Genomic DNA, 26,402 nt, shown 5'->3' with positions numbered 1-26,402 from the left:
ACCAATTGGGCTTATGTTATACCATATTTTCCGCACTTTTTCAGAAAATATTTTCTTTGGCAATTTAACGCTTTGATTCTGTCTTTGCCAAGTAACTAATTCTTGGTCCCAAGTTCCTTGTTTTAAATGACCTAAATACAGCAAGGTCAAGGGGCTGCAAAAGGTGGGAGGTATGCGGCGGAAGCTTTAAAATAGTTATACCATTTTCCTGTGCAAGAGTTACTACCCTATTGTCTACGTGCGTACTGTGTCCATCATATAGCCCACCCAGTGCAGGAGATAACGTTTTCTTAATGAAGTTGACAAAAATGTCTGTCTCCATCCAACCATTACTGCTAGCAGCGTATGCTACATCTGTTTCGCCGTCTCGATCTGCCATCCACTGGTCCCATACATTCTTGCCCTTAAAGACAATTAAAGGGGGCGCTTTGTCACCAACAGCATTCACAGCAGACAAAATTGTAACGTTCTCTCTTCCGGGACCACTGGTAACACGGGAACAAGCTACACCTCTTGCACCAACTATCTTTGTTTTAGATGGATCTATAGGCAAGCTCGTCTCATCTAAATTCCAAATTTGCTGTGGAAGATCATTTGATTTTTCATAAAGTCATTTAAAACTGTCTCTAATAGGCTAAAATAGTCGTTGATTATAAAAGGATCGGTCATTTTTTTTCTCGAATATTTCACCGCCTGGGGCTTTTTAATCGAAAGTTTATGTCGTTGTTTAAAATTAATAAACCAGTCGGCACCTGGCCCATTATTTTTAAAAGTCTTAATGTTATTTTTTGTTACATACTCAGCTACAATAAACAAAACTTCCTTTCTTGAGAGACCAAACCCCCATTTCTCAAGTGTTTTAAGACCATTTACCAAAATCCTTTCATGTTCTAAGAAAATTGCTAAGTGCCATGGGTTCCTTTAGAATGATCATGCAGTGATTGATTTTGGAATGTGATATTTTTTTGATGCACCGTGGAGGCTTATTAATCCCCCTTCTAATTCATTAATGGCTCTCGCAAGGTCCTCCTTGGTGTACTTTTTCCCCCTGTCGGATTTTCTTACATATTTTCGAACCATCGTCAGACCTGTAACAAAAAATCAATGCTGTAGATGTATTGGGGCAAGATCGGAAAAAGTTATTCGAACTTGCCCCTTACTTCTACATACGGGGAAAGATCGAACCAACTCATAATAACATTCCTAATTGAGGTTATGATTTACTAATCCAAACAGTTTATAAAGATAGACCATTCACAACAGAGATTACCTATATAATATTAATAACTTACCTTTTGAAGCAAAGTTTGGCGAAGGGGGTAAGTTCGAATACACAAAATAAACCAAAAAAAAACACAAAACTGTATGTAGTTTACATGAAACACCTTAAAACAAAACGTTGTCTTGTCGGGCACTGCGTGCTATTGTTTGTTTCACGCGGAGAATGATTCCCGCGCTGTTGCCATAACAATATGACTTTTGGAGGCTGCGTTCGGACTTGCCCCTTGTCCGATCATACCCCAACTTACCTACATTTACCATATACAGGTACAGGTATGTAGGTAATAAATAACTTGAAATATAGTTATACCGGTCTGATTAATTCCATCAACTTTAAGGTACCGAAGATTAAACTTAGAAACCCTAAGGTTGATGGAAAATAAATTTTAAGTAATGAATTTTTTTTTGTTATTGCCAATAGCTTATCCCCAATAAATACTATGCTAGTCATTTTGCTGCTGATTTGAGGTGTTAAAAAAAGATGATTTTCTTAAAATTCCCTGGAATAAGTGCAGAAATTGCTTCATATAGCAAATACTCCAGGCCATCCTCTAAAACTGCTTAAAAGAAATAAAATAATATTTTAACTGCCTTGAATCTATTAAAATTACTTAAGTAACTTTTCCAGATACTGAATAAGATCTACGTTAAGTACATTCTCATATAACTTGTGTGTCTATAAGAAAACAAGAATTTTTCTATAAATGCCTGGAAAATAATCAATAATTCATCAACTTTCTGAAAAAACAAACCTCTAGTACTTTTAAATTTTTTGCTGAATAGTGACAACATCGCAAAGAGTTTGTCCATTATTTAATAAGAATAAGAACACCTGGTATGAATATAAGACCAAAAGTAATAGTATTGTGAATAAAATCAGATGGGAGAAGAAGAAATATTATTAGGAGAGCGTTGATGCACATAGAAATAACCCAAAAGAACTATCGAAAAACCTCAAAAACTCTTTTACCAAGAAAAAATCAAACGATGCCAGATGAAATTAAGTTTGAGGTAGCAACAGTAAAGTAAGAAGCAAAAATTGCGAAAAAATTTAACGAATATTTTGTTAGTAATATCGCGAGTATTATCCAAAATATTCCACAGCCAGCAACAGCTAGATAGATCCTAAATTGGGAGTTTCCAACGACAATAGAGTTTTTTCTAAATTTGAAATATTATCCATGGCAAAAATGAAAAGCATTCTTAAAAGTTCAAAAAATGTTGGAGGTGGTGAGAGTGGAATCTCGAAACAGGTTCTATGTGACGTCGCATATTATATTGTTGGTGTCTCTTAGATGTGATTAATACATCTCTTAGTACTGGCATCTTTCCTGAATCATGGAAGTTATCAACAGTGCCAAGGTGTCACGCCCTGAAAATCAGCTTAAGAACTGTAACCGGCATCAAAGTATCCAAAGATCAAAATGAGCTGCCTTCAACACCTGGAAAAAATAGGTCTCGAAGAAAAACCAAAACCCTCGACCTGAATGAGGATACTAAAATGGAGGTTCGGAATGTATTATATAATATGTATATAGATTTAAAAAAATTGCAAAAATTGTATATTGTTATTATACTTTCAGAGAAATATGTAACCATACAACGGCTTAAAGAAGAGCTATGCCAAAAAGAAATAGTTGATATAAGCTATGGTTCTCTACGAACCCTGCTTTGTGATTTGGGGTTTAAATACAAGAAAGATGATAACCGAAGAGCACTAATAAGAGACACCTAATATAGCTTTAATGAGAGCAGCATTTTTCAGAAAATATATGGAAAATAAACATTCAGAATTTACACGTCAACTAGTTTTTCTCGATGAAACATGTATTTGCTCAAAGGGCAACGAAATGAAATCATGGCAAGATGATAATGTAAAGAGTGGATTTGATGGAAAACGCTTTGCTGGACACAAAGGTGGTTTTATAAAAAATGCCAGTTTGGTTTTTGCTAGTAAATCGAAACTGATGGATTATCATGGAGAAATGAATAGTGAGAACTTTACAAAGTGGGTAGACAGTCAATTAATTCCAAATTTAGAAGAACCATCTTTAATTGTAATGGATAATGCTCCATATCATTTAGTTGAGTTGGAAAAGCAACCATCATGTTCTTGGAAAAGAGGTGAGATTGTTCAGTGGCTCAAGAAAAATGAAATTCTATTTGATAAGCAGAATTGTTGAGCTTAGGAAAGTTACACAAAAAACCGAAGAAATATAAAATAGATCAATTATTACAAGCAAATGGACTGAAGTTTTAAGATTGCCACCCTACCATTGTCAGTTCAATGCTATTGAAATGATTTGGGCAGATACAAAACATCATTATAATACACATATTGGTGAAGTTGGGCATACAGAAGAAAACGTTTTAGAAATGTGGGAAAAAGCCTTAAAAAAATGTACGCCAGAAGTGTGGCAAGCGAAAGTGTGTCACACCGACAAACTAATTCAAGATTGGTATGACCGTGAAGTCATAATCGAAGAAGTTCCAGAGCTTATTATCCACCTAACCGATGAAGAAAGTGATACTAATGAAAGTTCTCAGACGAACATTTGCATATATGTTAAAATTGAATGTAAAATAAAATTTAAACATTACTAGAAAATATTAATAACTTTTAAAATTCTTGCTGAAAACTGACAATACCCCAGGTGTTCGTCAATTAATTCCTGGACTAATCTAAAATCTAATTTAATTTTCTGGCCTTTAAAGTCCATTTTCGATTTGTCTTATGATCATTTCCTCTGTATGCCTTACACCCGCCATAAATCTCATTAACCGATCGTTTTTTTCTCGGAGAATGACCCGTGCGATACCCGGTCAGGGCCAGACACACACATATTTGTCTTCAAATAGAGCAAAGCCCCAGATCGGGCGTTCAGGAGGGCACCAAACCATCTCAACTACCTTGAGAGTCCCCTCCGGTTCGTTGTTTGCTGCAAGGAAACTACCGGTACGTATGTACGTACGTTAATCGCAATAAACAGAGAATCGGTCGACCGTCGTCGTCGTCTAGCCGACGTCTAGCCGGGTCTACCCACAAAGAATCCACACTTCTTTGTTGTTATTTAGCGGCATTATAGTGCATTTCAAAACCCGTATAATAGATTTTATTTTATTATTCTAATGAAGTTGTCGAGGCGGTTATAAATAGAATTGTAGTTTTATCGGTGTTTTGTGGGTTTTTTTTTCGGTTAGACATAGATTTCGGCGAATCAACGGTTTGCTAATCATTTTATATACGAATAGTTTCGCCTAATTGATGACTGTATAAGCACTTTAGTCATGTTATTTATTATTGTTTGTCATGCCATAATATTTTTTAAAACACTGTTACATCCTATATGCACTGGTGGCCAAAAGTAGATTGACAACTACTTATTTTTCAAATTTGTTTATACCACGGTTTAGGAAATGATGAATTAGGTGGGACAGTACCTGATTAAAAAACAACGGAGCCTATATGTAATGTTTAATTATATTTAAACTATTTATTCGTAATACCCAATTTTATTAAAAAAAAATTAAAAAACTAAACAATTTCCAAGTGGCCAAAATTAAATTGATAAATTCAAAGCTTACTAAAATAAAAATAAGTATAGAAAATTTAAAGGGTTTTATTCAATAATGCGTTGCATAGCCTCTATTTCTTCTCACTTTCACCAACCTTTTGGGCATTGACCTAATTAAATTGTCAATATAGGACGTGTCAATGGATATCCATTCAAAGCTTCAAAAATTTCTTGTTTATTTTTGAAATTTTTACATCGGATGTGACGATCAATGTAATCCCAAATGTTCTCGATCGGATTTAGGTCCGGTGATAACATTAATTTTTTTTTGGGTCAACCATTGCTTAACGACCTTGGATGCGTGTTTCGGATCATTATCATGTTGAAAGTAGTGGTTGAGTGGCATAACTTCATCAGCGTAAGGTACCATAACATCCTGCAGTCAGTCTTTGTACATGAAACGATCCATCGTGTCTTCTATCAAGTGTAGTGGACCCATCCCATAGCCCGAAAAACACCCCCGCACCATCACGGAACCACCTCCATGCTTGACTGCGGACACTTTAGTTCACAACCTTTTTCCATTCGGAGACTGTCCAGTGACTATGTTCTCGAGCAAAGCTCAATCGCGCCCGTACGTTTTTTAAACTTAGCAGTGGTTTCTTTGCCGGTCGTCTTGTTTTTAAATCACTATATTGAAGTCTCCTTCTAGTAGGACGACAACTAACTGAACCCACACCTTTTTCTTCCAAATGCAGCTTGATTTCTTTTGAAGTTGCGAATGGGTCAAGTTTTGCTTTTTTTCTAAATTAATTTGTCAACACGACTAGTGGTCTTGTTTGGTCGGTCAGTTTTTTTAGAGGAACAACACTTCCACAGAGATATTTGACTTACTGTTGCCCTCAAAAGAGAAAATTTTCGAGCAATATCCGCCTGTTTAACCCCTTTCCGGTAATCGTCGACTATTCGCATCTTAATATCGATCGATAAAGTTATACCACGTGGTTTGAATTGTGAGTATTTTTCAAAACTAATAGTAAGGAAAGTCAAATCACCAGAAACCAACGCATAAAACTCAGAGACTGAATAAATATGTTGTTTGTCAATCCAATTTTGGCCATCTAGCAGTCAAACAAAATTATTGAAATTTGATAAAGAAATATTGAGAAAAAGTGCAAGCAATAAAAATCTATGGAATTTGTTTCTTCAAACTATGTTGTTTACATTCCTGAACCGGTTTTTCCTTTGCTTCAGATAAAATATATCCATAAAAATGGAATTTGTCAATCTACTTTTGGCCATTAGTGTAGTTTTGAATTCTACAAGAAAATTCCAAGTTTTGATCCACTAGTTTTTGCGATTTTAACAGTTGACAATCAACAAAGTTAAAACGGAGGATATTTGTCAAAAGTCCATGCAACAATTGACAAGAAGTTTAAAAGTACTGGATAAGGATTTTTTTCCAGGATCTTTTCCAGGCATTTGTGGGGGAATTTTTGTTTTCTTAGAGGCACACATGTTATATGAGCACATAGTAATTACTCAACATAGATGTTATTCAGTATATGGAACAATTGGGAACATTTTACAGCCTAAAGTATTTACTATATGAAGCAATCGCTGAACTTATTCCAGGGTATCAAAGTATATTTAATTTTTTCCAGGAATTTTTGGAGGAATTTTTCTTTTGTTATAGGAACATAATTTATATTTATTAATTTATTTAGTTTTATAGAAATCAAAAAATAGTAATTACTTGTAGAGTGACAGGAACAATAATTAGGAATTTACTTTATTGGTTGGCTTTAGAGGGCGATGTCCTTTTAAAATGTACATCCCTTCAAAGCCCAATAAATACGGAATCAAAATTGTGTTGTCCTGTGATGCCAAAACAGCTTTTACACTTGATGCTAAAATTTATATAGGAAAAGGTTCCACACCAACTGATGTTCCCGTAGCTCAGTATTACTATAATAAGCTAACCAGTTCTGTCCAAGGAACAAATAGGAACTGGACCATGGATAACTGGTTTACTTCTATTGAGACCACGAAACATCTTTTGGAGAGGAAAATTACCATTGTTGGTACTGTGAGAAGAAATAAAAAAGAAATTCCTGAGTCGTTTTTGGAACTCAAAGAAAGGAATCAAAATTCTGCCATGTTTTGCTACAGTGGACATCTGACACTGTTATCATACTGTCCACCCAAGAGTGCTAAAAAAGCAGTAATTATGCTTTCGACAATGCACGAAAAAGATGATGAGCCATTTACGACCAAGTTACGAGAAATTATTCAATTTTATAATTCTACAAAAGGAGGAGTGGATACTTTAGACCAGTTGTGCCACACTTATTTTACTGGTAGAAAAACCCGTCGCTGGCCATTATGTCTGTTCTATAAATTGTTGGATATTTTGGGATATAATTCAATGATTCTTTTGGCTCTGGTGAAGTGAATAAAGAAATTGTAAAGCACAGGAGAGAATACCTCAAGAAGCTTGCCCTTGATCTGGTCAGACCGACCGCACATGATGAGTCGTTTGAAAGCTCCAACTTTGAGGCGCGAACTCCGTGAAACTATATGTAGGGTCCTCAAGATAACCACTTCAGAAGAAGTGGTTTGTCCCAGGAGAGAGGATCGAAAATCGAGAGTAAGCTGTGCTGTATGCAAAAAGTTCGTGTGTTTGCAACATCAAAAAAAAATATGCTCAGTGTGTGCCGCATGAACATTTTATTATGGATGTGCGTTAAAAGTGTTCTTAGAGACTCGGTTTAAGTTATTATTTTTCTATAAGTGAATAAATTTTTCGTTTTTCTAAAATACGACGTGTTTTATTTGGGGTACGGTTGTACCCCTGTGTAGCAGATGCAGAGTCGGAAATAAGTGTAGCATTCCAGGGTTAAAAGCCCAAAAATTGTTTGAGACATTTTTAAAGAATACCTAAAATGGATCAAAATAGCTGTGAAAAATTGACAAATTTTCTGTAAAGAAAGAAATTAATTTGCAGCAACCATAGTTTTTTAAAAGCAGTTAAAGTATTTTTTTAAAGCACATCCTGGAATAGTTGCTATATGAATGGTGTTTCACGCTAGGTTATATTTATTGCAAATTAGTATGAATTTTGCATTACGTTACAGTTGAATAAGTGTTTTTAAACAGAATTTAATACTAATTAACTCTTGTTCAAGAATTTTTTTCATTACATTAACAGCAGTTGAGATATCAAGCAAAATATCCAGGTAAGCGGTTCAGGCTCAAATGTACCTCCTGCAAACTAGATTTCATCATTTCAGAAGATACATTGAATATTGATAAAAAAAATTACATCCTAGAAGAAACTAGGTTGAAGTAACGATTTTTACCTTAACCCTTTAAGTCATGGTGTACACTACAGTGTACGCCTACTTTCATAAGATTTAATCCGTGTAGCTGGTTTCGAATAGGTGATGGTAACGTTGTACACGAAAGTGTTGTAGTGTCACTTTAATTCTCTAGATGTCGCGACAAGTACAAATATGAACGTTTGATAATATTGATGTTTGTGTGAACAGTTGCCCGGCATATTCTCATTCGACACGTGCTTCTTTAATGTTTACAAAGTTTTTTACGCTATTTTTTTTACAAAAAGGCGTTAGATATTTTTATTATAATAATTATTAGATCAGGTAAGCACAAAATAATAGTATTTTGCAAAAAGATTATTAGATAATTAGATATGATTATTAATTAAAATTATGTACTATAGTGTACGTCATGACTGACAGATATTGGACTAAACCATTAGGGGACAACGAGTTGTTTGAACTCATCAATAGGGATGATTCCGAGTTAGAGGGGTTAGAGGATGACGACGGTTGGGAAGAAATAGATACCTAATGTATCCTCAAGAGGTATAATAACATAAAAAAAGTTTTATTTTTCGAGTTACTTGTATTTTAGATGAACTTTTTGAGAGTCCTACTAGCCCTTGTCTCAATGACTTGGAAGATTCTTCATTCAATGAAGCCATCCCAGACCCAAGTGTAAGCTCCGAAAAATCTGAAGTTGCTTCTTGCCAGACAGCCTCTGAATATGCCAAGCAGTATTTTGATTCACAAAATCTTATAAAAAAAAAAGATATAAGGTGGGTAAAAGGAATGTATGAAATGTCACCTTCAATTCACTTTTTTCAACCCTCTCAATCCGAGGTAAGAAATTTGCCATTACCTTTGGAAATTTTTTCAAATATTTTACTGACAAATTGCTAGAGTCCTGTTTGGAGAAAACAAATTTTTACGTGGTACCAAATGTTGTAGCTAACTTTCCAGCCACAACCGCTGAAGACATTTTTTGGAATTTTAGAAGTTATCCAAGAGTGCGCATGTACTGGGAGCCAAAATTTTCTGTATCTCTGTTATCTGAAAATATGTCTGTGAATTGATTTTTTGAGATAAGAAATAACATGCATTTTACTACAGAGGAAGACAACAATTCCGCAGATTAAAAATAAGCCAACAAAGTGGGGCATAAAGTTGTTTTTATTATGTGGAGAGTCTGGAACAATTTATGATTTTATCATTTATCAGGGTGCCGCTACAGAATTAAAAACAGAATACCAATTATTTGGCCAAGGACCTGCTGTTGTTATGCAATTGTCAGAACGGATGCCATTACAATCTAAACTTTTTTAGCTCGTATTGGCTTTTTGAGTGGCTATCTAAAAAAGCAAATTTATGCAGCCGGGACGATTCGAAAAGATCGATTTTCCAAGCCACCATTTACGGACCCCGCCAGGAAAATAAGAAAAAATTAGAGAGAGGATTCATGGAAAATCTCATGTGTCAAAATTCCGGTGTTACCTTGACCACATGGGTCGACAGTAGTGTGGTTACACTTGGTTCCAATTTTGTTGGAGTTTCTCTACAGTGCATTTTTTTTATCTCGGGTCATAGGGTTTTACGAGTAATATTTTTAACCCCATGTTAGAACTTATTCTATTTAATCGATAGGATTGAAACTTGGAACAAGTGAAGTTTAACTTAACATACTTTAAAAAATCCCATTATTTTACAAAAAAATTTGCGAGAAACCTATCTGCACCTCGTAACCTTCATTACCTTTACACTTCAAATCAGATAGACAAATATCTGACAGTGACACAAAATAATTTTTAATTTGCTCCATTGAAATTGTTCAAAAACTCTTTAAAATGTCGATTTACGCTACGGAGGAACGTATTGAGATGGTTTCAAACTACATTAGAGGAATGTCGGCGCAAGAAGTGGTAGATAATTTTGCCGTGTCTTATCCTAACCGTCCCGTCCCGTCTAGATCAACTGTACAACGGTTTCATGAAAAATTTATTACGATTGGATGCATCGCCAGTTCTCACTTAAAATGAAAAAGAACCGAAACTGTAGTAGACGAAGAATTTAAAATGGAGGTATGCTTGACCGTTGAAGAAAATCCAACAAATAGTCTTACTCAGTTTGCTGAAGATACCAGAAAAAGTAGGAGTAGTTGCTATAAGGCAATCAGAAAAGAAACATACAAATCATTTAAAGTTAGAAATATTCAAAAACTCTTGCCTAATGATTATTTTCTTAGAATGCAGTTTTGTGAACAGTGGATGGAACGAATTAACAACGACCCCACAATTACAAACAAAATACTATTTTCAGACGAAAGTACTTTCTGTACAAATGGTATAGTCAACAAACAAAATACTCGAATATGGGCGCGAGAAAATCCTCACGTCATCCAGGAAACGCATACCCAAACAAGACAGAAACTTAACGTGTGGACAGGAATTCTTGGAGATCGAATAATTGGACCATTTTTCATAAAGGGTAGCCTGAATACTGCAAAATATTTAGTTTTAGTTTACAATAATTACTTCAGGTGCAGGTCATTACCGCATTAGGAAACGCTGTTTTAAATGGCAGGATAATTTTTCAACATGATGGAGCCCCCGCTCATAGTGCAGCGACTGTTACCGAGTTTTTAAATGCCACGTTCCTAGGACGCTGGATTGGACGTTTTGGGCCATCTAAATGGCCGGCGCGAAGCCCCGATCTTTCGCCTTTAGATAACTTTTATTGGGGCTATCTATCATCGAAAGTGTTTGATATTGTTAGAGGCAGACCTAACAATATCGAAGAACTTCGTAATAGAATTATCGAGACTTCGCGTACCATTACTCCCCGGCAGCTCCTAAATGTTAGAAGACATTTCTACAACTGTCTGGGCTTTTGTTTGGCTCAATTTGGAGGTCACTTTAAACAATTTATTTGAAAGGTTTTATTTGTTTATTGTTGATTTTTAAAAATATATTTTTGAGATTTTCAAATATATGTCTACCTGCTTTGAAGTGTAAAGGTAATGAAGGTTACGAGGTGCAGATAGGTTTCTCGCAAATTTTTTTGCAAAATAATGGGATTTTTTAAAGTCTGTTAACTTAAACTTCACTTGTTCCAAGTTTCAATCCTATCGATTAAATAGAACAGGTTCTGACATGGGGTTGAAAATATTACACGTAAAACCCTATGACCCGAGATATAAAAATGCACTGTATATGACATGTGTCAAATATGGAACAAGAAAAACAAAAAAATATATAGAAGTTCGAAGACCAAAAGTAGTGTCACTTTACAATAATGGAATGGGAGGTGTGGATAAGTGCGATTTTCTGATCTCCCTTTATAGGTCCTTTATTAGATCAAGAAAATGGACGGTTGGACTTATTTCACATGCCTTAGATATGGCTGTTGTAAATTCATGGTTAGAGTACAAGAAAAATGCTGAAAAGCTTGGTGTACCTAAAAGAAATTTCATTGATCTAATTCATTTTCGTCTCGATTTGGCTTATATTATGTGGAAAAATACCTACAAAGAAACGAGGAAGACCAACGACTTCTTCAGGTGCGGCAAGTCCTCAAAACACTCCGTTGATACCTACTCAAACCAATAAACAAATTAGACTTGTCTTAGATGTACGTTTTGATAATATCGGCCATTTTCCTATATTTTGTGACAAAATAGGAAGGTGCAAAGAAGCTTAGTGTAAGTCCCGCACATATATAAAATGTTCTAAATGTAATATATCTCTTTGCGTTAGTAGAGAAAAAACTGTTTTCACGGTTTTCATACTAAATAAACTGATATAAAGTAAGTTATAGAGTATTTTTTATATACACTTTGTCAGTGCTTGGTCATGGCGTTCACTGTAGTGTACATCTCTGGCCTTGACTATCCAAGGTCATAGAAACCTGCAAATAGTTTTAAACAGCAACAGTTAAAAAAACCACAAAAAAAAGTTTCACAAAGCATTTATAATTCGTGACTGAAAGGGTTAAAGGCAGTTAAAGTCCTATTTTACTGTTATATGAAGCAATTTTTTGCACTTATTCTAGGGAATTTTTAAGGAATATTTCATTTCTTCCGGGCATTTGTGGAGGAATGTTTGTTTTCTTCCAGGCGCTTTTAGAGGGCAGTCTGGAATAGTTGCTATATGAAGCAATGTTGGCAGTTTTTCCAGGGAAGTTTCAAGAAATATCTCATCTCTTCCAGGCATTTGTGGAGGGATTTTTGTTTTCTTAGAAGCTCAAAAATTGTTTGAGAAATTTTTAAAGAATACCTACAAGGGCTTAAAATAGCTCTGAAAAATTGGGAAAATTTCTGCACTCTGAAAGAAACTAATTTGCAGTAGCCATTGTTTTTTAAAGGCAGTTAAAGTATTTTTTTAAAGCACATCCTGGAATAGTTGCTATATGAATGGTGTTTCACGCTAGGTTATATTTATTGCAAATTAGTACGAATTTTGTATTATGTAACAGTTGAATAAGAGTTTTTAAATAGAATTTAATACTAATTATTTAAGAATTTTTTTCATTAGATTAACAGCAGTTGAGATATCAAGAAAAATATCCAGGTAAGCGGTTCAGGCTTAAATGTACCTCCTGCAAACTATATTTCAAGATACATTGAATATTGATAAAAAAAATACATAAGAGTTCCTTAACAATGTCTACAGCCTGAAGGAAACTATTTTAAAGTAGCTCTTATGCCTTTAAGGCTGTTAAAGTCTTATTTTATTTCTTCCAGGCACTTTTATGACACAGCCTGGAAAAGTTGCTACATGGAACAATTTCTGCACTTATTCTAGGGAATTTTCAAGGAATATTTCATTTTTTCCAGGCATTTGTGGAGGAATTTTCGTTTTATTAACGACACATAAGTTATATGAGAACTTATGTGTCTTAATAGAAAATACTTGCAAATTAGATGTTCTTTAATATCTGGAAAAATCAAGTCAATTATGTAAATAGTTGCTGTATAAAGTAATTTCTGCACTTCTTCTAGCAAATTCTTAAGAAATATTTCTTTTTTTTATAGGTATTTTTAAAAGCATTTTTGATATCTTAGAATTACTTATTACCTTTTACTTTTTGTCAGTATAGTTTTTAATTTTATTTTGTTAATTATGAGTTTGTAGTTTCTCGAATCTTGCCTTATTACCATGTATGTAGCAAATATGCTAAATAAACATATTATTATTATTATTATAGATGCTATTCTAGCGAAATTATGAATTCTATTCTTTATAAATAGTTAAACGAATTTAGTAAGTTACCAAATAATATTAAGAAATGTAGTTATATAAGAGAATTTCAACGGTTGTTAGGAGGGTATATCGAATTTTAATATTTGTGTAGTTTAACGTTGTATTTTACTCTTTCGCTTATTATTCATTCGCTTACTTTTTATATTTACTAGTTTTACCAAGATATTGTAAATATGTTTTGAAAAATTATAATATATATTATTGTACTTGTATTGTGGCGTTAACTTTACAGTGTTATTATTTTGCCAAGAGTTTGCAGACGGTAGCTCAGAATTATTGGAGGCTTGGGATTGTTCGAAGGTTCACTTATGACTGGCTATTAAAGAATATAATCTTGATTATAACTATTAAATAAGAGGGCGCCACTTAGTTTTTTTTTTAAATGAAAGAAAACTAAGAAAAAGACTTGGTATATAGGTTTTAATTAACAATTAAATGACCCTGGATAAAGTAAATTTAAAGAGGCAAAAAATCCCAACAATACAACCAAATTATATTTACATCAAAGATATGTACACACCTCATGTTCTAATCTGATAAATGTTATTAATTTGCTATGAATTAAAATATGAATAATGTTGATATGATTAAAATAAATTTGATAAAAGTAACATTTATTTTATGATTTCGCTTCTAGGTAGATTTCAGCACTTAAAAAATATATTGCAATTATTAAAATTTCTTGTATATATTTGTATTACGCAGGGGAAAGTTCATGAACCTTTTTACCTAAGGCATATCTGCCTTAACTGTGTTATATCTACTTAATTACCAAAAAAGGGTACTGAAAAATACTGAACAAAAAATAACTAATATTATAGATAAGAAATTAACGTATTAAATTATGACATTGATTAAATTTTTGTAACGTTAAATTGAAATAAAAGGTATATTAATAAAAATATATTAAATAAGTGAGACAAATCGGAATAAACAAAATGGAATAAACTGGCCTGTATATTCCTCCATGAAACGAACGGCTAGTCTTCAAAATCGAGGCTGTGAATGTATGCCATTTGTAGCTTAGCTATCCGGACTGGGAATCTCTAATACTAGCTCTAGCTCTAACTCTGGCTCCAGCTCCACCACTTTCCACCACACACCCACCAAGGGAAAAGTAAAACCCTTGCTAAGTTTCATTCTCTATCCATCAAAATCTTGGGCATCCTGCACCAGAATTATGAATTAAACGGTTCCCTAAAGGAACAAGATTAAGGACTATAAATTACAAACCATATTGGCCACTTCCTGCTTCACAAACTTCGGAAATAAAAAACTGGCCTTTTACATGTGCTCCTACCTGCGACACGGGAACAAGTCCTCGAAAAATGGACTCAGTACCGACTAAATCGATAAGGACCCCACCTCTCGCTTGAGCTGTCAATATCAGCCAATCAGAGAAAATATTAATTATGACCAATCAGAGAAGTGACGGACCGTCAACAGAAAGCATGGATTATTAAAACAGGAGAGTGATGCGTTACAGTAGTAATGTGTCATTGACAGTGTGAATTTAAAGAAATATGAATAAAAGAAGTTGACTGAAATTATTAATGTAATTATTGAAATTAATGAAATATCAATGGAGCGTTAGTGAACATAAGGAATAGAAAAATAAAACGCTACAGTATGTAGCAATATGCTAAATAAATAAACATTATTATTATTATCTTAGAAACAATAGTCACATAAAGGTGCAACAAATGCCTGAAATAAATTACAAAAAAAAAATCATGCAATAGAGGCAGTAGCCACATAAAGATGTAAAAATGCCTGGAATAAATTTTAAAAAATATGGGTGTTGTAAAAGTATGTTTCTATTAGCTGGAAAAATAGGAAAAGTCTATAAAAACTGCTTTTTTTAACTTATTCCAGGGAATATTTAATCTTTTTTAGACATTTGTAGAAGAATTTTTAGATTCTTAGAAGCAGTTGTTGCAAGTCCAAATAATGTAACTGCCTGGAATAAATTATCCAAAACACTTTAGGGGTTACTTAAAATTGATTTCCAGTATCTGAAATAGTAGGAAAAACCTCTACAGCTTAAAAGAAACTGCGTTGTAGTACCCACTTATAAAAAAAATGTATTCAAGGATGAAAAGGAAAACACTGAATAGAACAAATAAAAAAAACAAATACTATGAAGGACGAAAAATAAAGTTCTATTTTTATGGAATTGTGTTGAAGTATCGTTTGATATTTTCCAGGAACTTCAAAGCGTTTATCTTAAAAGCAGTTAAATTCCTAAAAATCAGTTTATGACTGAAACAAAATTAAATCCACCTTAACCGACTAGAATAATAAAAAAAATATTCCTGAATTTCCCATTTATTCTGGAAAAGCTCTTTCAATAATTATCCTTGTGAATTGGTGACAAAAGATGGTAGAATAGTTATGGTAATGTAATACCACATCTGGGGGTATAATTTTGCATAGCCATGTGAATTTTGTGGCCTTCAGAGGAAGGAATCAATTGGAGAAATGTTGGTTTTGGGTTAAAAATATACACTGTACGTCCCTGGTATTCAAATTAAAAAAAAATTGTGGTTTGTAATTTTTAGTCTGTTTTTAGGTTTGAAATTATTTTTTTTAACAGTTTGTTAAATTGTCATATTTTTGATTATAAGGGATCTTAATTAATAATGAACTATCTGGAAAACTCCCAATTAGGGTGCAATATTGGGCAATTTTTTATGAAAAACTTCTAAAATAATTAAAACTATGGCCATGATTTTTGATTACTTTTATAATCTCTTGTATTCCTAGAATATATTTTTTTTATTTGTTTCTAAAGTTTTTAAATATTGGACTATAAAGAGATTCAATTAAATAAAAAAAACACATGAATTGGGATCAAAAAAAATTATCATGAAAAACTTGAAATTATGTGCATGATTTCTAATTATTTTTGTCGTTATTAGACCGTAAAATAATTCTTTTTAAGATTGTCTTTTATCTATTTATGTTATTTTTAATCCTATATTTTTTAAATATTGCTTTAAGAATATAAACAGCTTCAATTATATAGAAAAAACCACTTAAAATTAGATGAGTTAGAGCCAAAAATAAGAAATATATCATGAAAAACTTGAAAATAATTAAAATTATATATTATAAGCATGAATTTTAATTATTTTTAGTTTTAAAATATTTCTACGTTTTTTGAGGCTATAAAAAGATTCAATTAAATAGAAGAAAACCGCCTAGAAAAATCATGAATCAAAAACAAGAAATATCTGATGAATAAAGGCAAAATAATTTAAAATTATGGGCACAAGCAGAAGCCTTCATCTTCTCTATTACATCAAGCCTCAACGAAATGTGTCCCATAATCCCAGCCGTCACAGAACAAAAATATCAAGATAAGAAGTGGATTAACTGGGAAATTAAAAATCTAATGCGTGAGAGGGATAGTCTGTATAAAAGAGCCATTTTACATAAAATTGAAGACATATGGGCAGAGTATAAATCAAGACGAAATGCTATCGTGAGTAAAATTAGGAATGAGAAAGACAATTATTTTGCTGCAACCATAGATGAAAATCGAAAAAATCCAAGGGAGCTATGGACAAATCCCTTCTGCCCGGGTAAAACTGAAGCAATACAGAGCGAAATTCTCTTTGGAACAAAGATTGAGACTGACGTGGCAGCAATAGCAAATCAATTTAATCATTTTTTTATAGATAGTATCAGTGAGATTATTCAAAATATACCGCAACAAAATATAGTTAGCAATGCCCCAAGAAGTCCAACCTCAACTAATATTCTCCAGAATTTTGAACCAATATCAATGGCTAAATTGAGACAAGTCGTAAATAATCTAAAAAATGTAGGCGGGGGTGATGATGGCATCTCCAAACAGATTCTTTGTGATGTCTTTCATGTTGCTGGAAATGCTGCTGGAAAAGAGGCTGTTGGACGTCTTAAACACCTCACTTTCAAATGGCGTCTTCCCGGAGTCCTGGAAGATATCAACAGTTATTCCTGTCCCAAAGGTGCCAAATACCAAGTTGTCTAATGAATTTCGTCCTATCAATACTGTTCCTATATATGAAAAGGTCTTAGAAGTATGTGTAAAAGAGCAATTACTGCAGTTCTGTGATAACAACCAAATTATAGTTTCTAACCAGTCTGGCTTTCGTGAAGGTCATTCATGTGAATCTGTACTTCTGAATATCTGTGATAATTTTTTAAAGGCAGTTGACTCAGGTAATTATGTGTTGGCTGTGTTTTTGGATTTTAAAAGGGCGTTTGAAACTGTTGATAGAGATATATTGTTGGGTAAGTTAGAGCACATAGGAATTAAGCTAAACGTTTTAAAGTGGTTAAAGTCTTATTTGTGTTATAGGTTACAACGTGTGAAGTTTAATAATGCTATGTCTGAAACTGTAAATGTCGATGTCGGTGTGCCCCAAGGTACTGTTCTGGGTTCATTTATTATTGTTTTTATTTTACATTAATGATATGGTTAGGGTGGCTCAAAAATCAAATATTATTTTATTTGCTGATGATACTATATATGCTCTATATAGTTGGTCAAAATCTACAGCAAATGGTTTGCGACATGAACATAGAACTTGGCAATTTGTTTGACTGGCTTTGTAACAATAAGTTAAGCTTATATACCACAAAATCAAAATTTTGTATATTTGGTAGACGGTCGAAGACATCTTATATTGACATTGAAAGTGTAAGTGTTTGTGTGGATGGACAAAAATTAGTTGACGAGGATCAAATTAAATATCTCGGAGTAATTTTAGACTCGAACTTAACTTTTCAGGCTCATGCGGATTATATCATGAGAAAGTTTGCTAAAAAGGTAGGGTTCATTAATAGGGTGGGACAAAACTTATCAATGAATACAAAAATAACGTTATTTAATGCTATAGCTCTTTCGCATTTACAATTTTGTTCAACTCTTTTATATAATTTACCGCAATATAAAATCTCTCAATTGGAAACAATTCAAAATAGTGCAATGAGAACAATATTGAGATGTAACCGCTATACTCCTATTAAAATAATGTTAAATGTCTTAAATATGTTGACCGTCCATCAACGAATTATGTTTAATGTTAATGTATTTATATTTAAGTTGAAGAAAGGTCTTTTACCTAATTATATATGTGATAAGTTAGTGCTATTTCGTGATGTCCATAATGATAATACTAGGAATTGTACTGATTTTATTTTATCTCATAAGTGTAACACCGTTCAAATGCTTAATTCCGTGCTCTAAGTATAAAGGTTTGCTCGAATTTAATGAATTGCCTAATGACTTAAAAATCTGTAATAATATAAATAGTTTTAAACGGTTATTAAGAGTAGATATTATAAAACTGTATTATTAGGCCCATGTTTTGTTTTTTATATTTAATTTTTGTCGTTTTAACCTCTTTGTAATTTATATGTAGCAATTTGCTAAATAAAGAATAATTAATTATTCTTGTAATTTCTGAGTCTTAAAATTATTTTCTCTTTGTCAAATTTTCATGCTTTTGGTTGTAAAAGAACTCAATTATTAAGGAAACAATACCTAGAAAACCCAAAAATTAAAATTATAGGCAAAATTTTTAATAATTTTTTTCATTTATACTTCTAAAATATATATTTTTTATATTTTGATATATTTGAGAGCCTTTTATTTAAATAAATAAATATTTGGTTACAAAAAGAGATTCAATTAATTAGAAAAACCGACTAATAAATCATGAATTAGAGCAAAAAATATAAAAATTTCTCATGAAAAACTTGAAAATAATTAACATTACGGACATGATTTTTAATTATATTTGACATTGTTAGACCTAAAATAGGTATTTGTTTTTAATGTATTCCTAAGATTTTAATACATTTGGCTATAAAGGATTCAATTACATAGAAAAAAACCACTTTGAAAAATCATGAATTGAAAAAGCTTGAAAATAATGAGCATAATTTTTTATTTATTTTTGACATTTGGTGATTTTTTTTTTTGATTCTTATATATTTGATTATAAACGATTAAATTAAATAGAAAAAATCATGAATTAGAGCCGAAAATAAGAAATATTTCATAATTAAAATTACGGGCATGGTTTTTAAATACTCTTGTAATTTTTTGTCCTAAATATTTTTTTAAATTTACACACACCAAAATGGTCTAGGGAACACATACAAATATGTTAATATTTTTGAGAAGATTGGAAAAAAGTTAATCATTGCAATTTTTTTACATTATTCGAATAAAATAACAATATAATTATTAACTTTTTTTTTAGATTATAATTTACTCATAATTTAGGGCCCAAATAAAAATAAAGAAGAAAATCCCATTTATTACCGTTTATTAAAAAAAATTACAAAAATAAAAATTTACCAAATACAAATTAAACTAGTAGCCAGATGGTCCACCTCTATTATTAATAACACTTTGGCATCGCCTAGGCATACTTAAAATTAAATTATTAATTAATTCTTGGGGCAACTCCTCCCAAACATGTGTCACAGCAAGACGAAGCTCCAGAACACTTAAAAAAGTTAAATCGTTGAAGAAGTTGCCTTTTTAACCAATCCCAAACATGCTCAATTGGATTAAGGTCCGGTGAGGTAGAGGGCCAGGGTAGAAGATTGATTTGATTTTCCTCAATAGCGATTCGTACAAGCCGTGCTCGATGTGGTGGGGCATTATCTCGTTGCAACAACGAATTTGGGCCCATTTCGCGTAAATATGGAACAATTACAGGCAGTAGTATATTATCCCTATAACTTATTCCAGTCATTGTATTTTCCACAAAAATGAGGTTCGTTTTTCCGTCAAGTTTACTGCCACCCCAAAACATTAGTGATCCACCACGTTGCCTTACTACTTCCCGGGCATGACGCAAACGACGTTCATTTCCTTCCTCTCTCCAGACACGAATTCTACCAAAATCAGGATCAAATTAAAATCGAGACTCATCCGTAAAAAGAACTATGGCCCATCTTTCTTGATTCCAATTAACATGTTCTTGGCACCACGTTAATCTTGCACCTCGATTTCCTAAAGTTAACCGAGGAACCCTTAGGGGTCTTCTGGCATGAAGTCCTCTCTCATGCAAACGGTTTCTAATAATTTGACCTGAAACCTCGACGTTATGCACTCGTGAGAGCTGCTGAACCAAAACAGAGGCTGTTACCGTGGAATTTCTTTGAGCTTGCAAAGTTATAAAACGGTCTTGGGCAAGTGTGGTAACTCGCGACGGGCCTTGATGCCGTTCTCTAATATCATTTGTCTCTCTATATCTTGTCCACAAACGGTTAATTACACTGGGAGATGTATCCAAAGCTCTTGCAACGTCTCTTTGACTTGTTCCTGCCTCAAGCATTCCGACTGCTCTTAGCATTTCCTCTCGAGTTAAATGTCGTCTTTCCATTTTTATTGAATAAAAACTAAATCACAATTGTTCGGTTGGAACCACAGAAAATGCGATATTGCGTTAGAATTTAAAAATTATAATCTGCGTTATTTCGACAAAATGTGCAAGTAGCAAAAAACGCTGTTCTGGCATGATTTTTTGTACCCAAATATTTATTTTACTTCGTTGGTATCTTAATATTAAAGGTAGTATCTATTCCGTATGAAAATATAAATATATAAAAATTTATAAGGCGAAAAAAACTATTTTTCTAAGTGTTCCTTAGACCATTTTGATGTGTACATTTCTAAGATTTTCATATTTTCGAAGGCTACAAAGCTTTCAATTAAATAGAAAAAAACTACCTGATAATATAAAATTATAAATTTGTTATGAAAAACTTGAAAATAATTAAAATTACGTGCATGATTTTTAATTATTTTTGTCATTTTTAGCCCTAAAGCATCTGTTTACTATTATTTTTATATATTTTGCTATAAATAAATACAATTAAACAGAAAAAAACCGAAATTAATTATTTATAATTTTTAGCCCTAAATTAATGTTTTAATACTTTCTCTAAGATATTGTTACATTTTGCTATAAGGAGATTCAATTAAATAGACAAAAAAACACCCGAAAAAATCAGGAATTAGGGCTTAAAATTAAAAATTTCTGTATTTGTGAGACTTTAATATATTTGGCTAAAAAGAATTCAATTATGTAGAAAAAAAAAGTTTTAGGACCAAAAGTAAGAAATTTCTCATGAAAAGCTTAAAAATAATTAAAATTACGGACAAGGTTTTCAATTATCTTTGTAAGATTTTTACAAAAGTAAGATTTTCATATATTTGGCTACTTCATTTAAATAAAAACTACCTGATAAAAGCAAGAATAAGGGCCAAAAATAATAATTTCAAAATAATTAAAATCACGGTTTTTTTTTCAATATTAGATTTAAAATAATTTTTTCATATTTTTTGTGAAATTTTGTTAAATTTCGCAATAAAAGATTCAATCAAATAGAAAAAAAAACACCTGATAAAATCATGAATTAGGGCGAAAAATAAGAAATTTCCCAATTTTTTTTTTTAAATAATTCAAATAATAGCCATGATTTTTAGTCATTTTTAGCCCTTAAATATTTGTTAAATTTTTTTTTAGTATTTTTAAATATTTTGCTTCAAATAAATTCAATTAAATAGGAAAAACCTAAATTATTTTTTTGTCATTTTTAGCCCCAAGTTAATACTTTCTCTAAGATATTGTTACATTTTGCTATAAAGAGATTCAATTAAATAGAAAAAAACCATCAGAAAATGGGTTTTTCTTTACTTTTTAAACCTAAAGTATTTTTTTTAAATACTATTGCTAATATTTTGTAATATTTTGCTATAGACATTCGATCAAATCTAAAAAAAATACTTGAAAAAATCATGAATTAGAGCCAAAAAGAAGAAATTTCTCAGGAAATTTCGCGTAAAAATAAGTAAAATTATTAGCATAAATTCTATTAATTTCTACTAATTTTGTATCTACAACTTTTTTTTTTTTGTTATATTTGGTCATGAAAAAATTCAATTATTTAAAAAAAAAACGAATAATTGGAAAACTCACAAATTAAGGCCAAAAGCAAGAAAATTATAAGCGCAAATAATTTTTTCTTACATTTTGTTAAATTTTTATACTTTTTATTGAGTATAAAGGAATTCAATTAATTAAAACAAAAGTCCTTAAAAAAAACTATAATTTCCTAAGTAAGAAACTTCTCATGAAAAGCTTAAAAATAATTAAAATTACGGGCATGGTTTTTAATCCTAAATATTTTTTTAAATTTATTATTAAGATTTTCACATATCTGGCTACAAAGGAATCATTTAAATAAAAACTACCTGATAAAAGCATGAATTAGGGCCAAAAATAATAATTTCAAAATAATTAAAATTAGGTTTTTTTTTTCACTATTAGATTACTTTGTTAAATTTGGCAATAAAAGATTCAATTAAATAGAAAGAAACCACCTGATAAAATCATGAATTAGAGCAAAAAATAAAAAATTTCCCAAAAAAATTTTAAAATAATTCAAATAATCGCCATGATTTTTAGTCGTTTTTAGCCCTTAAATATTTGTAAAAAATTTTTTTTTTAGGATTTTCATATATTTTGCTATAAATAAATTCAATTTAATAGGAAAAACATAAATTATTTTTTGTCATCTTTAGCCCTAAATTAATTTTTTAATACTTCCTCTAAGATATTGTTACATTTTGCTATAAGGAGATTCAATTAAATAGAAAAAAAACACCCGAAAAAATCAGGAATTAAGGCTTAAAATTTAAATTTCTCATGAAAATGGGCTTTTATTTATTTTATAAATTTTTAGTCCTAAAATTTTTTTTAAATTATTTTTGCTAAGATTTTGTAATATTTTGTTATAGATATTTAATTAAATAAAAAAAACACTTGAATGAATCGTGAATTAGGGCCAAAAAAAAAACAAATTTCTCAGGAAAAGCGTAAAAATAAGTATAATCATGACTATAAATTCTATTAATTGTTACTAATTTTGTATCTACAACTTTTTTTTGTTATATTTGGCCATGAAAAAATTCAATTAATTTTTAAAAAACCGAATAATTGGAAAACTCACAAAGTAAGGCCAAAAGCGAGAAAATTTTGAGCGGAAATAATTTTTTCTTTTAAATTTTCACATTTTTTATTAAGTATAAAGGAATTTAATTAATTAGAACAAAAGTCCTTAAAAAAAACTATAATTTCCTAAGTAAGAAATTTCTCATGAAAAACTTAAAAATAATTTAAATTACGTGAATGATTTTTAATAATTTTTTCATATTTTTTTTGAAATTTTGTTAAATTTGGTAATAAAAGGTACAACTAAATAGAAATAAACCACCTGATAAAATCATGAATTAGGGCAAAAAATAAGAAATTTCCAAAAAATTTTTTTTAAATAATTCCAATAATCGCCATGATTTTTAATTATTTTGTCATTTCAAGCCCCAAAACATTTGTTTAAATTTTTTTCTATGATTTTTATATATTTTGCTATAAATAAATTCAATTAAATAGCAAAAACCTAAATTAATTTTTTGGCAATTTTAGCCATAAATAAATTTTTTATAATTTAATTTTTTAAGGGGATTCAATTAGATAGAAGAAAACCTCCCGAAAAAATAAGAAATTAGGGCTTAAATTAAAAATTTGCTCTCTTGAAAATGCTTTTTTTATTTTTTTGTTAAATTTCTATTCCTAAAGTATTTTTTTTATTATTTTTACTAAGATTTTGCAATATTGGGCTATAGACATTCAGTTAAATTAAAAAAAAAATACTCGAAAAAATCGTGAATTCTCAGGAAAATAAGCGTAAATATAAGTATATTCATGGGTATAAATTCTATTAATTTTTACTGTTTTTGTATCTATAATAATTTTTTTTTGTTATATTTGGCCACAAAGATATTCAATTATTTAAAAAAAAAAACGAATAATTGGAAAACTCACAAATTAAGGCCAAAAGCGAGAAAATTATGAGCCTAAACAATTTTTTCTTAAATTTTGTTAAATTTTTATATTTTTTATTGAGTATAAAGGAATTCAATTAATTGGAACAAAAGTCCTTAAAAAAAACTATAATTTCCTAAGTAAGAAATTTCTCATGAAAAGCTTAAAAATAATTAAAATTACGTGAATGATTTTTAATTATTTTTATAAGTTTTAATCCTAAATATATTTTTTTAAAATTATTTCTAAGATTTTCATATATTTGACTACAAAGAATTAAAGAGGAATGCAAAGGATAAAAGCATGAATTAGGGTTAAAAATAATTGAAATTATGTGAATGATTTTTAATTATTTTTTTTCATTATTAGATTTAAAATGATTTTTTTCATATTTTTTGTGAAATTTTGTTAAATTTGGCACAAAAAGATTCAATTAAATAGAAAGAAACCACCTCATAAAATCATGAATTAAGGTGAAAAATAATAAATTTTCCAAAAAAATTTTTTCCAATAATTGCCATGATTTTGAATTATTTTTATAATTTTTAGCTCTAAAATATTTAGTATTTTTTTTTTTAGGATTTTTATAAATTTTGTTACAAATAAATTCAGTTAAATAGGAAAAATCTAAATTATTTTTCGGACATTTTTAGCACTTTTTTATAATTTAATTTTTTAAGGGGATCCAATTAGATAGAAGAAAACCTCCCGAAAAAATAAGAAATTAGGGCTTAAATTAAAAATTTACTCTCTTGAAAATGCTTTTTTTATTTATTTGTTAAATTTCTATTCCTAAAGTATTTTTTTTATTATTTTTACTAAGATTTTGCAATATTGGGCTATAGACATTTAGTTAAATTTAAAAAAAAATACTCGAAAAAAACGTGAATTCTCAGGAAAATAAAATTCTATTAATTTTTACTGTTTTTGTATCTATAATAATTTTTTTTTGTTATATTTGGCCACAAAGAGATTCAATTAATTTTTAAAAAAATCGAATAATTCGAAAACTGACAAATCAAGGCCAAAAGCAAAAGAATCATGAGAGTAAATAATTTTTTCTTTTACATTTTGTTAAATTTTCATATTTTTTATTAGGTATAAAAAAATTCAATTAATTAGAACAAAAGTCCTTAAAAAAAACTTTAAAATAATTTCCTATAAAAAACTTGCTTAAACCAGCATTTTTTTTCGAAAAATCTCAACAAATTACCTGCTCAAGTACAAAATACGTCCTTAAGTCATTTATGTCCAACCAACGACGGCGACAAGTCCATTCTGATCCGAACCCACTACTTTTCCCGCTCTTTTACGAATTTCCTCGGGAGAAATCACGCGTGTGTGTATGTGTGTGGACGCGCACCAAAACGTCACAGTTCCGCGCTTCAAATTTCCCAAAAACCAAAAAAAAAAAACACGCCGAAACCAAAAAAAAAAAATTAAATAAAAATCGACGAGTGTCGCCGTGCTTCCGTACAAAAACAAACTAAACCATTCGCTTTGGCGAGAAAAAAACTAATCGAAAAAAAAAAAGGTAAATACGCTGATGATGATGATGATGATGTTGATAATCACACACGGGAGATTGAGGTTGGTTGGCCCGCTCGAACTGCCGCCGCAACGTGCGAATATGTAATATTGAAATTTTGGAGCGCGCAAAAAAGTGACGGGGGCCCAGGCCGGGGCAGAGTTATTCTTTATTGGGACATAGTCATGAGACATCTGCTGTAATAAGCCGGCACTAAAAAATAGTGCGTGCAGCAGGAAAAAGGAGGGAGGCCACCCCGCCTATCGCGGATGAAAATGCGCAGAATATAACGAGTACAGATCCGCAATTAAAAATATCAAAATAAAAAATCGAATCGACGGCGGCAGCAACGGCGGCGGTAACGGCGGCGGCGGCGGTGGTGGTTCTACAGCCCCCGCGCGCCGCCTAAAAGATTTTCTCGTTTCTTTTTTTTTTTTATTCAAAAGTAAAAGCGATCCTGGCACATTTTAGGCACAGGGATTGTTTGGTTTTGGGTTTCCTCGTTTCCTCCTGGACGCCCGGAGAGAGTAGCGAGAGGGAGAGAGACAGCGTCAGCCCCCTATGTCGCAGGTTTTTAT

The 26,402-nt window shown here is 31.2% G+C and overlaps 1 protein-coding gene across 4 annotated transcripts in view; it reads right to left on the bottom strand.

Moving 5' to 3' along the window:
• The window catches only part of LOC126746992 (broad-complex core protein isoforms 1/2/3/4/5), a 117,230-nt gene extending 91,235 nt beyond the window's left edge, over positions 1-25,995 (bottom strand). For all 4 annotated transcript variants that reach the window (XM_050455456.1, XM_050455457.1, XM_050455460.1 and 1 more), the window contains exon 1: positions 25,510-25,995. The gene's annotated coding sequence lies outside the window, so the exon portion shown is untranslated. The remainder of the gene's footprint in view (positions 1-25,509) is intronic.
• Positions 25,996-26,402: the final 407 nt, after the last annotated feature.

The sequence above is a fragment of the Anthonomus grandis genome, chromosome 18 (genome assembly GCF_022605725.1).
Source record: "Anthonomus grandis grandis chromosome 18, icAntGran1.3, whole genome shotgun sequence".
NCBI lineage: Eukaryota > Metazoa > Arthropoda > Insecta > Coleoptera > Curculionidae > Anthonomus > Anthonomus grandis.
The sequence above is the reverse complement of the archived record's forward strand: the minus strand, read 5'-3'. Positions and strand labels throughout refer to the sequence as shown.